The sequence below is a fragment of the Corylus avellana genome, chromosome ca4 (assembly GCF_901000735.1).
Source record: "Corylus avellana chromosome ca4, CavTom2PMs-1.0".
Taxonomy (NCBI): Eukaryota; Viridiplantae; Streptophyta; class Magnoliopsida; order Fagales; family Betulaceae; genus Corylus; species Corylus avellana.
The window spans coordinates 13,299,315-13,309,460 of NC_081544.1; the positions used below are offsets into that span (position 1 = coordinate 13,299,315).

Genomic DNA, 10,146 nt, shown 5'->3' on the forward strand with positions numbered 1-10,146 from the left:
TAAATCACCCAGTTTTACTTCACTTTCTTCCAAAAGCCTGTAAAAATATCAAAAACACAAAAAAGAATTAAAATGGCCTAATTAACTACAACCAAAGGATTAAAACATGTAAGATAAGGGCTGAAAATATGAATATTTTAGTGCTTATCACTCGGGTAGACCATACAGTTTTAACTATGACATGGTTATCATATTACAGCATATACTATATTTATGTTGCATCCATCACAAGCTGTCACCTCATAGTGCTGCATGTGATTTATAAACAACTAAGTTCACCATTTAATGACAGGTACTTCATGTGTATTTATACTCACTAAGTCGTCAAACTTACATTTGTATTCTTTTCCTCTTTACCCCCATACTATATGTGTTGTTATAGATAGTTTAGTAGAAGATGGATACTGCGAAGCATCCAGTTATTGTGGAGGACTTGATTTGGGTGATACTTGAGGACTTATAGCAAGATTAGGCGAGTGCTCATAGTAACTAGTACTTTTGGGTGATACTGTAGACTTAAGTGTTTTGAGGCATGCTTGTATATTAAGGTATAGTATGGATTCTTTGTAACGATGATATGTATAGTATGATTTCAGCTACTCTGATGATTCTTGGTAGATGCTCTTGTTGTAATGATTAATGTTGATAGAATCTTAATGTCTTCATTGTTTAGTATCTTTTTCTGGAGAAGTAGAGATCCTTGAGTCTTGTTCCTCACGGGATAAGGCTGTGAAACAAAACATAAAGTTAATTACCCGTTAATTAATTTTTGGGGCATTACAATAGGTCGCAACCTTTGTCATTCCAAACACGTCACATGACACTATTAATCACAATTAATTATATTAAACAATTATGATTGCACTCTAATTTTTATTTTATATTTAAATGAATTAATCCCATTACTTACTTATTTATTATATATTCTCTCAATGGAATTATTCCGTAGTTTATCTAAAGTCCATATATTGTCACTTTGTTCACTACCTGTTTTCCTTGAATAACTGATTTAATTACATGATTATCACTTTTATACCTTGTGAGACTCAATCTCACGTTGTACAAACATATATGTTTTAGTAAATTCCACTGAAACACTCGGGCTTGAGCTTTTGAATAATCATTTCCATTAAATTTAAAACAATGGGAATATTCCCTATTCATTTTGTGGAGACAAATGACTTGGATTCCTTCTTGAAGAAGGCATTCTCAAAATTCTATATGCGATCACCCAATGTACAAAGATGTTGACCGTCATAAGGTCTCACTCATAGATACATCAAAGTAACCTACACTTGACATCTGAGGTCACAATATTCTCAAGATTTAGAATAACAGTTATAAGTCTTTGTGCAAGTGCATCATTCTTTTTTGATAATTTTTAAAAAGAATGATGACTCACGTGGTCTATTCGGTGCATGGCAGTACCTTGCTCCTATACCAACATATCAACCCGAAGCCTACTTGTGTCTCTTGATCAATACAAATCGTTAAAGTTGATATGTGATGGTTTTGATGGAACACACAGTTCTATTTACAACCATGATCAATGATTTATAAGTTGTAAGATCTTCTATGTGATAACCCGTGAAAGATTATACGGATCATGTTCTACCTCTTACAACCAAAATATTCAACAATAACAACTAACCCATATGATCAAGCACAAAAGCATTCACAGCGGAAAAATAAACAAACAAAATATTCAACAATAACAACTAACCCATATGATCAAGCACAAAAGCATTCACAGTGGAAAAATAAACAAACACAACCACAATGCCGATTATGTTTACAAAGTGGAAAACCGTTGAGCACCGCAAGGAAAAAACCACTCCCGGGCAACCAAATCGAGGAAACCACTAAACGAAGATCCACAGTTACAAAATAGACAATACCCACACCCTTGAGTACCTCTAAACTTACTAAGAACGACAAACCTCCTACCTTGTCTCCATCATGACCATCTTCAAGAAGTAACTACCTTTACTGACCTTGACTTTCTTCATCAAACACCCATCAAAGAATTTGAAGCCAAAACAAAACTCCATAATCAATAAATGCTAATCAGTAAAGCATAAACCCAACAAAATGGGAGACACATGAGCAAGCATGTAAAGAGATCAAGAACAAGAAACAATCGTTCAAATAATAAAGGTAAGCCGAATAAGGAGAAACCCAAATTTCAACTCAACAACGAAGGAAGAGAAAAGGCATAAACCTGATTGAGGATGATTGAGATCGAAAGGTTTCACGAGTACAATTGGAAACACAAATACAAAACGAAAATCCCTTAAGAGAGAGAGCTTGAGTGAAGCAACAAAATTTTTTATAAAAAAAGAGAATGTCAAGCGTTGTGATTATCTTCCAATTCCCGTTTCAACGAAAAACAATTCACATTAAGACGGGAATAAGTAGATAGCACAAAATGCATAGTAATCCCGTTTTGATGGAAAATGATTCCCATTAAAACAGAATACTAAACACGTTCCCGTTAAGACGGGAGAACATTCTTGTTTCGACATGAAGACAAGAAATAATCATCTTCACAATAAAACAAACTCAAATACTCTCACCCAATCAACGTGTGCACTTTCTACAAACACTTATTAAATCATGAGGGAAACCATCTCATCAAAAACTAACATGTATTTCAGTTTAGTTCAAGTATGAATAAACATGATTTATAAAAAAAATGCTTATGACAATAATGCAAATGAACAGGCTAAAACATGTCATAGTAATGTGTGTGAATCATTTCATAAGAGAGGGCACAAGTCACATAAGCATGGAGCAATCACATTTCATAAGACAAATGGTAACACTTAATGCAAAAGTCAAACCCTTTTTTTCCCCAACTTTAATAAAAAGTCATACACTCATTCCTCTTTAATTGTCCAAGAGAATTTATACAAAATAAATCTCGTGGTTGTTTCACCTTTTTCCACAATGATTATGACACCAACTCTTTCTACAAGGATTTCAAAAGCAAATTTCTAAGAATATGTTTAGTCAATATTTTGTTAAACATTTGATCTTTGATCATATTTTGCTTGTCATTGAAAGAAGTAATGCCATGAATAATTAAGTTTCAAGGTTGACTTCCAAGGTCAATTTGCATAGGGAAAACCAAAATTACTCATAAGAGTTTTTTTGCCCAAACTAGCAGATGTGAAAATCCTCAAAACTTGTGAAACAATGTGCATAAATATGACAAGGCTTAGGATGAACATTAAGCATCAAAGCACACACATAAACTCTCAAACCATCATATAAGAGAACTTCAATAACCAGAATAGTACAGATTAGTAATATTGAGAGATTCACAAATAACACAATAAGTGTATTAAGAAAGCATTCAACTATGATACTGGGAGAGAGCACTCCCAAGGAAAGGCACTCAACAAAAATGAGCCTAAAAACCCAACAATATAAAAACTCATAAGGAAAACAAGGCACAAAAGAAAACATAACGAAAATACCCAAACATGCATTAGAATGCAATAAGATATGCAACAAAACCTCTAGTCATGCTAAACAAAAATGGACAAACGAACCTCTTAAACATGGCTCTTAATCGAACATTTCAATGTGCAAAATCACTTCTAATGAAAATGGAAGAAGCACTTGAAACAGAGGTAGATAGTCCCTAAACCAATGGGGATCATTGAACACACTCAAGATGTGAGTCAAAACTGAGCAAACCCGTTCTCATACCAATTGACAGATTACTAGGATCGTGTTCTACCCTCAAATCAAAAGCATAAGCGATTTATATATCTAAAACAAATGGATAAACAATTTATATAAGGAAAATAAATAGATATGCTAATAATAAACCAACACAACAATAAAGAATATTAACACAACTACAACACAAGATTTGTTGACAAAATAGAAAACCCTTTGAATCAATCAAAGGGAAAAACCACTCCAGGCCAATCAAACCCGAAAAATCACTATATGAAGATTCAGAGTTACAGACTAGACGATACTCACTCCTTGGAGGGCCTCTAGACTTAATAAGAACAACAAGCTTCCCAACTTGTCTCCATTCTGACCATTTTCATGGAGTGCATCTCCTTACCGACCATTCGGTAGACTTCTTTGTTGTTGCGTGATGTGTATGGCGTGGTTTGAAATTAGCACAAAGCTTTTGAAGCAGCCTTACTTGGTACAAACATCAGTGAAGGGTCTCACTTCCATGAGTGATAATAGCAACCTTTTCTTCACTGGGAACCTCCAAACTCAGAAGAGCAATGAAAATGGAGAGGTTCAAAGAGTTCTAAAAACAAGATAGATATTTATAGATCTATAATTTTATTTCTTTCCTTCTTAACGGGGATTATCTTTCGTTATGACCGGAAGGCCAAAATCTGATATTTTGAACCATCCTCGTCATAACGGGAGTTAATCCTCGTTAAGACGTAAAGAGTAAAAAGTAGATCTAAATACTCGTCACAAGCCCGTTGTGATGAGACTTCTGACGAGAAAGCAGCTTCAATCCTGTTACATGCCCATCCTGATGCTACTCCTACTGAGGAAATAGTAACTTCTCGCTACATGTCCCGTCCTGACGCAACTCCTGACGAGAAATCAACAAAATCCAGTCAGGGTATTTTGGCCATATCTTTTTCTCCCCGAGCTCCAAATGACGCAAACTCAATGGCTTTGGAAAGATTGTTTCCTTATCTACCACTTTGTCTTTGATGAGCGACTTCAAATTTTGACGTTTGCTATGTCAAAAACGGCTCTCAAATTTCTGTAGAAACCAGCCGCGTCATGACAGGAACTTAGCTCCATTAGGACGAGAATTTGGTAGTAACTTACTGCCAGTGCATTAGGAGGTGCATCATGTTGCCCCATCCAATGGGGAAGGCAAAAAAACTCTATCAAATATCCAATCTTCACCCCGACACTTGGGAAAGAATGTGAAATTACAAACAAATATTTTGATCATTAAATAAGGCCAAACTAAAACTAACAATCTCCCCCTTTGGCCATTTAATGACAAAACCCAAAACACCTCAAATCTTTACCCTGACACTAGAGAAATGAATGGGAAATTACAAATACAAGTTTTGATCATTGAACAAGGCCAAAAACAACGTAACATTTTCTAACTTTAACCTCTATGAAAGTTATCACCTTCTATGGAGATGATTAGGTGTGGGGATGACCACACTAATTATGGTGTGATCACCCCTACATCTATAGTCTATTGATGATCTTCTCTATTTGTTGCAGGATGTCCCTAAAATGTTCTTTAGTATGTTCTTAAATGCTTCCTCTAATCATTTGCTCTTATGCCAATTGAAAGACCATTTGTGTATTTTTTTTCTTCTTCTTCTAAGGTTTCTCCCATTAGGGTAGAAATCGAGGAGAAATAATAGGCTAAAAATATGACAAAAAATTTAAATGACCAACCCATTGCCCCTGTAGCCTATTTATAGGCTCCCATGCATCTTTTCACAAAGAGCTACTATCTCATGAAAGGTTGTTACTCTTATGAAGAGATTCAACTTTTTAACCTACTTTCAAGAAAGTTATTATCATCCATGAGGAATAAAGAGGGTAAAGATGACCGCTATAGTTATTGTTAATGATATTATGTTATGATTATTTACTTTCTTTGGTATGTTAAGTCTACTAGGTTTACCTTTTCTTATTCTACTAGGTCTGTATTATTAGCCTATAAATAGGTCCCTTCTGTACATTATACAGTGTGATTCAATATACAACTTTATTCTCAACATGGTATCAGAGCACAAGTTCTGAATCACCTTCAAATTTTTCTTTTCCGCATCTAATTTTTTTTTTCTGGGTCGTCCGTGTTCTCCAGCAAATATCTCGCTCTGTCCTTTTTCGGGTTTTTTTTTTTTCTTCCTCTTATAGTTTTCAGCAGCTCAATATACTGCTAGAAACCTCAGAAGACGACCGTTCCAAAGCCCCAGCACACAGCCTTGTCCATGATCGGACGCTCCCACACATGCCGCCTGAAGTTCCAGCCGTTCCGCTACTGCCACCCAACTACAAGCAGCCACGGTGGTCCGTTCCATTTGATTTGAGAACCATTCGATAGATCTAGTCACGCTAATTCCAGAACATTCGGCAGCTCCTCCATACAACGCCGAACGCGCCCCTAGAAGTTCCGCGTGTCAGATCCACACGCCAACACAACGCCGCCTCCTTGCGCGCGTGCACCACACGCACCATCACACCAAGCTGCCACGTCAGCCTTAAGTGCCACATCAGCTTACATGCCACACCAGCATCACCATGTCAGTAGGTCCACATTAACCTTGAGCCACATCAACAGCGCCAAGTTAGACCCTGCCACGTTAGCAGCACCATATCAGCGTTGACTTTGACTATTGACCGTTGACTTTTAAAGTTGACCAGGTGCTTTCTTACCTATTGTTTTTGTCCTAATTTCATATTTGTAGTCTGTTTTTGCATTTGAGCCTTCTAGATGGGACAAAACAAGATTCTTCATCATGTTCAGACTGTATTGGATGGCACAAACTATATGGTGTCCTCCCAATCTATTTGTAGCTTCCTTAAAGGCCGCAAGCTTTGGCTTTATGTGACTGGGGAGGTCAACAAAGCCAATTAAAGGGGCTTCTGAGTCAGATGAGGCTTTCACCACTCATCTTATTGATTGGAATAGCAAGCATCATCAAATTCTTACATGGTTTCGTAATACCACTATCCCATCTATTTATGCGCTATTTGGTAGCTTTGATGAAGCAAAGGGTGCTTGGGATATGCTTTGATGAAGCAAAGTTGTTGTTTGAGCTTTTCCATCTAAGGCAAGAATCTGGTCAGAGTATAAATGATTTTCTTCCTCACATGCAATTCTTGTGGAACCAAATTGATGTTTCTGATCCTATTTGGAAAGATCCCACTGATGCTGAGATGTATATTACCCGTAGAGATCAACATCGCCTTCACCAATTTTTGATGGCCTTGCGTGATGATTTTGAGCCTATTCATGTGCAACTTTTACATCTCTCTCCTCTTCCCACTTTGGACTACTGTTACAAATATCTACTTAAATTAATAGGCAAAGAGTTGTATGTTTTACTCGCAAGTGCACAAGATCAAATGATAGTCTAGTGCAGCAACTATGAGATCGATCCCACGAGGATTGTTGTTTTTATTTAGAATTGATTACAAATATCAAATTGCCACTAAATTGATATTATGAAAAAAGAAATAAAAAGATATAAAGATAAATGAAAAGGTAGGGCTATGATATCCACCACTAATTATATTTAGATAATATAACAATATGCCAATACTTTGATCATGTTATATATATCTAATGTTTGTCAACCTAAGGGCATGAGTGTATACTCCTTAAGGTATAGATTTCCCTAAGCAACGAGTTAAGTATGGGTGTATACTCTAACTCTTTTCTTTCTTAAAGGATTTAGCATGGGTGTATACTAAGTTGTTCTTTAAGGAAGCATGATTCTGTGAAAATCGACAAACACATGAGGTCTAGGGCATGGGTGTATACTCCCGGTTCCCCATGGTGATTAACCCAAGAACCCGATGTGGATTTCTTTTGTTACTTTTATTAAACCCAGAACTTGGTCATCCAAATTGATTTAACTAACTAGTCCATACCACATGCATATATTGATCAGGCACACACATATGAGGAATTCATGAAAGCAGAAATTAATCAAGTTAAATATCATAACATGATCATCACAAAGGTGCCAATATTGAAATATTAAATAAACATAATTAGGGCTTCAATCTAGCCCTCCTTAAGAGTTAGTTACACATAATGAAAATAAAACTAAAAAAAAAGGAAAGAAAGAACCGAAAGGGAGCCTCCAATTCCTCTCCCCAAAGTTGTGTCTTTTCCAACCTCCTTATTCTCAAGGGTTAGAGGTCTGTTTATAGGGCTTTAGAAGTCCTTGTTATACTAGTAAACGTAGAAAATTCGTAGGGTTTTAGTCCTATTACAAGTGGGACTTGGAAAACCCTAATATGGAAGGGAAGTGAGTCTGGCCGTAGCTGATGTGTCACCAGCGCATGATAAGCACTAAAATATTTATATTTTCAACCCTTAACTTGCATGTTTTAATCCTTTGGTTTTGGTTAATTAGGCCATTTTACTTTCTTTTTGTGTTTTTTATGTTTTTACAGGCTTTTGGAAGAAAAGAAGTGTTTTTGGACAAATTACAAGCTTAAAGGGCAAAATGGGAAGACCTAGAAGATATGGTTGAGCTTAGCCAATCATGATTAAGTTTAATCAAATAGAGGAAAGGATCAATTCAGAATTTCTCACATTGAAGTCAAATCGGATTGGATGAAAAATTGGATTCTGAACATGTCTCGGTATTTTAATCATAACTTTCAGCTCAGATATCCGATTGAGGTGATTCAAGCGGAATTGGAAAGATAACTCAAAGGGCTACAAATAATTGTGAAATATTATTTTCCCAATTAGGATCGCTGTAAGGTCAAAATCGCGCTGCAAGTTAAGACCGCAATTCTGGGCAATCCTACTCCGATTTTAGACTTAGGTTTTCTTTATCCTAATTGGACTTGGACTTAAAACTCCGAATTTTCTAGGTTTACTTGTGTAACAAGGACTTTTAAAGCCTATAAATAAACCTCTTAGGTTCTAGGAATAGTGTGGAGAAAAGAGGCACAAGCTCTGGAAAGGAACTGAAAGCTAAATCAAGAGGAGTTTTGATTTTTTCTCTTCCACCCTTTTTATCTTTATTATGTAGTTTATACTTTATTTAGGGGTAGATTGAAGCCCTAGTTATGTTTAATTAATATTTCAATATTGGCGCCTTGTGATGATCATGTTGTGCTATTTCACTTGATTAATACCTGCTTGCATGAATTTCTCATATGTGTATGCCTGATCAATATGTGCATGTGGTATGGACTTGTTAGTTAGATCAATTTGGATGGCCGAGTCCTGGGTTTAACTTAAGTAACAAGAGATATCCACGCCGGATTCTTGGGTTAATCAACATGGGGAACCGGGAGTAGACATGTCCTAGGCCCTGTGTGTTTATCAATTTCTATAGAACATATGCTTTTCTAAAGAACAACTTAGTATATACCATGCTAAATCCTTTAGGAAAGAAAAGAGTTAGAGTATGTACTCATGCCTAACTCGTTGCTTAGGGAAATCAATAGCTTAAGGCATTAGAGTTTAACCCTTAGGTTGGCAAACATTAAATATGCATAACTTGATCAAAGCATTGGCATATTGTTATATTAATTGAGCATAATTAGTGGTGGATATCAAAGCCCTGCCTTTACCCTTACATTATCTTTATATCTTTTTATTTTTCTTAATATCAAATCTGTGACAATTTGATATTTTTAATTAATTCTAAATAAAATCACAATCCTCGTGGGATTGATCCTGTACTTGCACCATATACTATTCTGTTGACCTTGTGCACTTGCAGGTAAAACGTACAATTATTTACCTATTAATTTAGGTATATTTTTGCACAACAAGTTTTTGGCGCCGTTGCCGGGGATTGTATTAAATTGTGTTTAGAATTATTTTCCTTTAGTTTTGTTATTTTAATTTTAAATTTTAAATTCTATCTTTATCAAAAAAAAAAAAATTCCGTTTTTCTTATTGTTTATTTTAATTTTCAAGTTTTAATTTTGTTAAAAAAAAAAAAATCAAAAATCTTGTCCTGTTTCTTTTTACTTCCTTGTTGTGTTCGCGATCGAACCTGGGTGTCTGAAGTAGGGCGATGAGGAGAGTCGCACAAGTACAAACCGAGCGGTGCGAAAACGATGAATCGGTAGTTCAGGGAATAATTTTGCCTTTATTTTATTTTTATATTTCTATTTTTTGTTTTTGTTTCATGTCTATTATTTTAATTCTTATTTCTGTTTTATCCAAAAAAAAAAAAAAAAAAAAAAATTAGTTTTCCATTTACTTATCTGTTTCTATTCTATTTTCAGTTTTGTTTTAATTTTGCTTATTTTATTTTCTTTGTTTTTGTTTGTTTATAATTCTTTTATTATTATTATTATTTTTTTTTTCTTTCTTTGCTCTGTTTTGTTCATATTTTTTATTTATTTATTATTTTGTTTATTTTATATTTCTGTTTATTTTGTCTTTCGTTTCGGTTCTGTCCG

At 35.2% G+C, this 10,146-nt stretch overlaps 1 pseudogene; it reads right to left on the bottom strand.

Moving 5' to 3' along the window:
* LOC132178086 (uncharacterized) overlaps positions 1–6,059 on the bottom strand; it is an 11,092-nt pseudogene extending 5,033 nt beyond the window's left edge.
* Between the last annotated feature and the right edge of the window lie 4,087 nt (positions 6,060–10,146).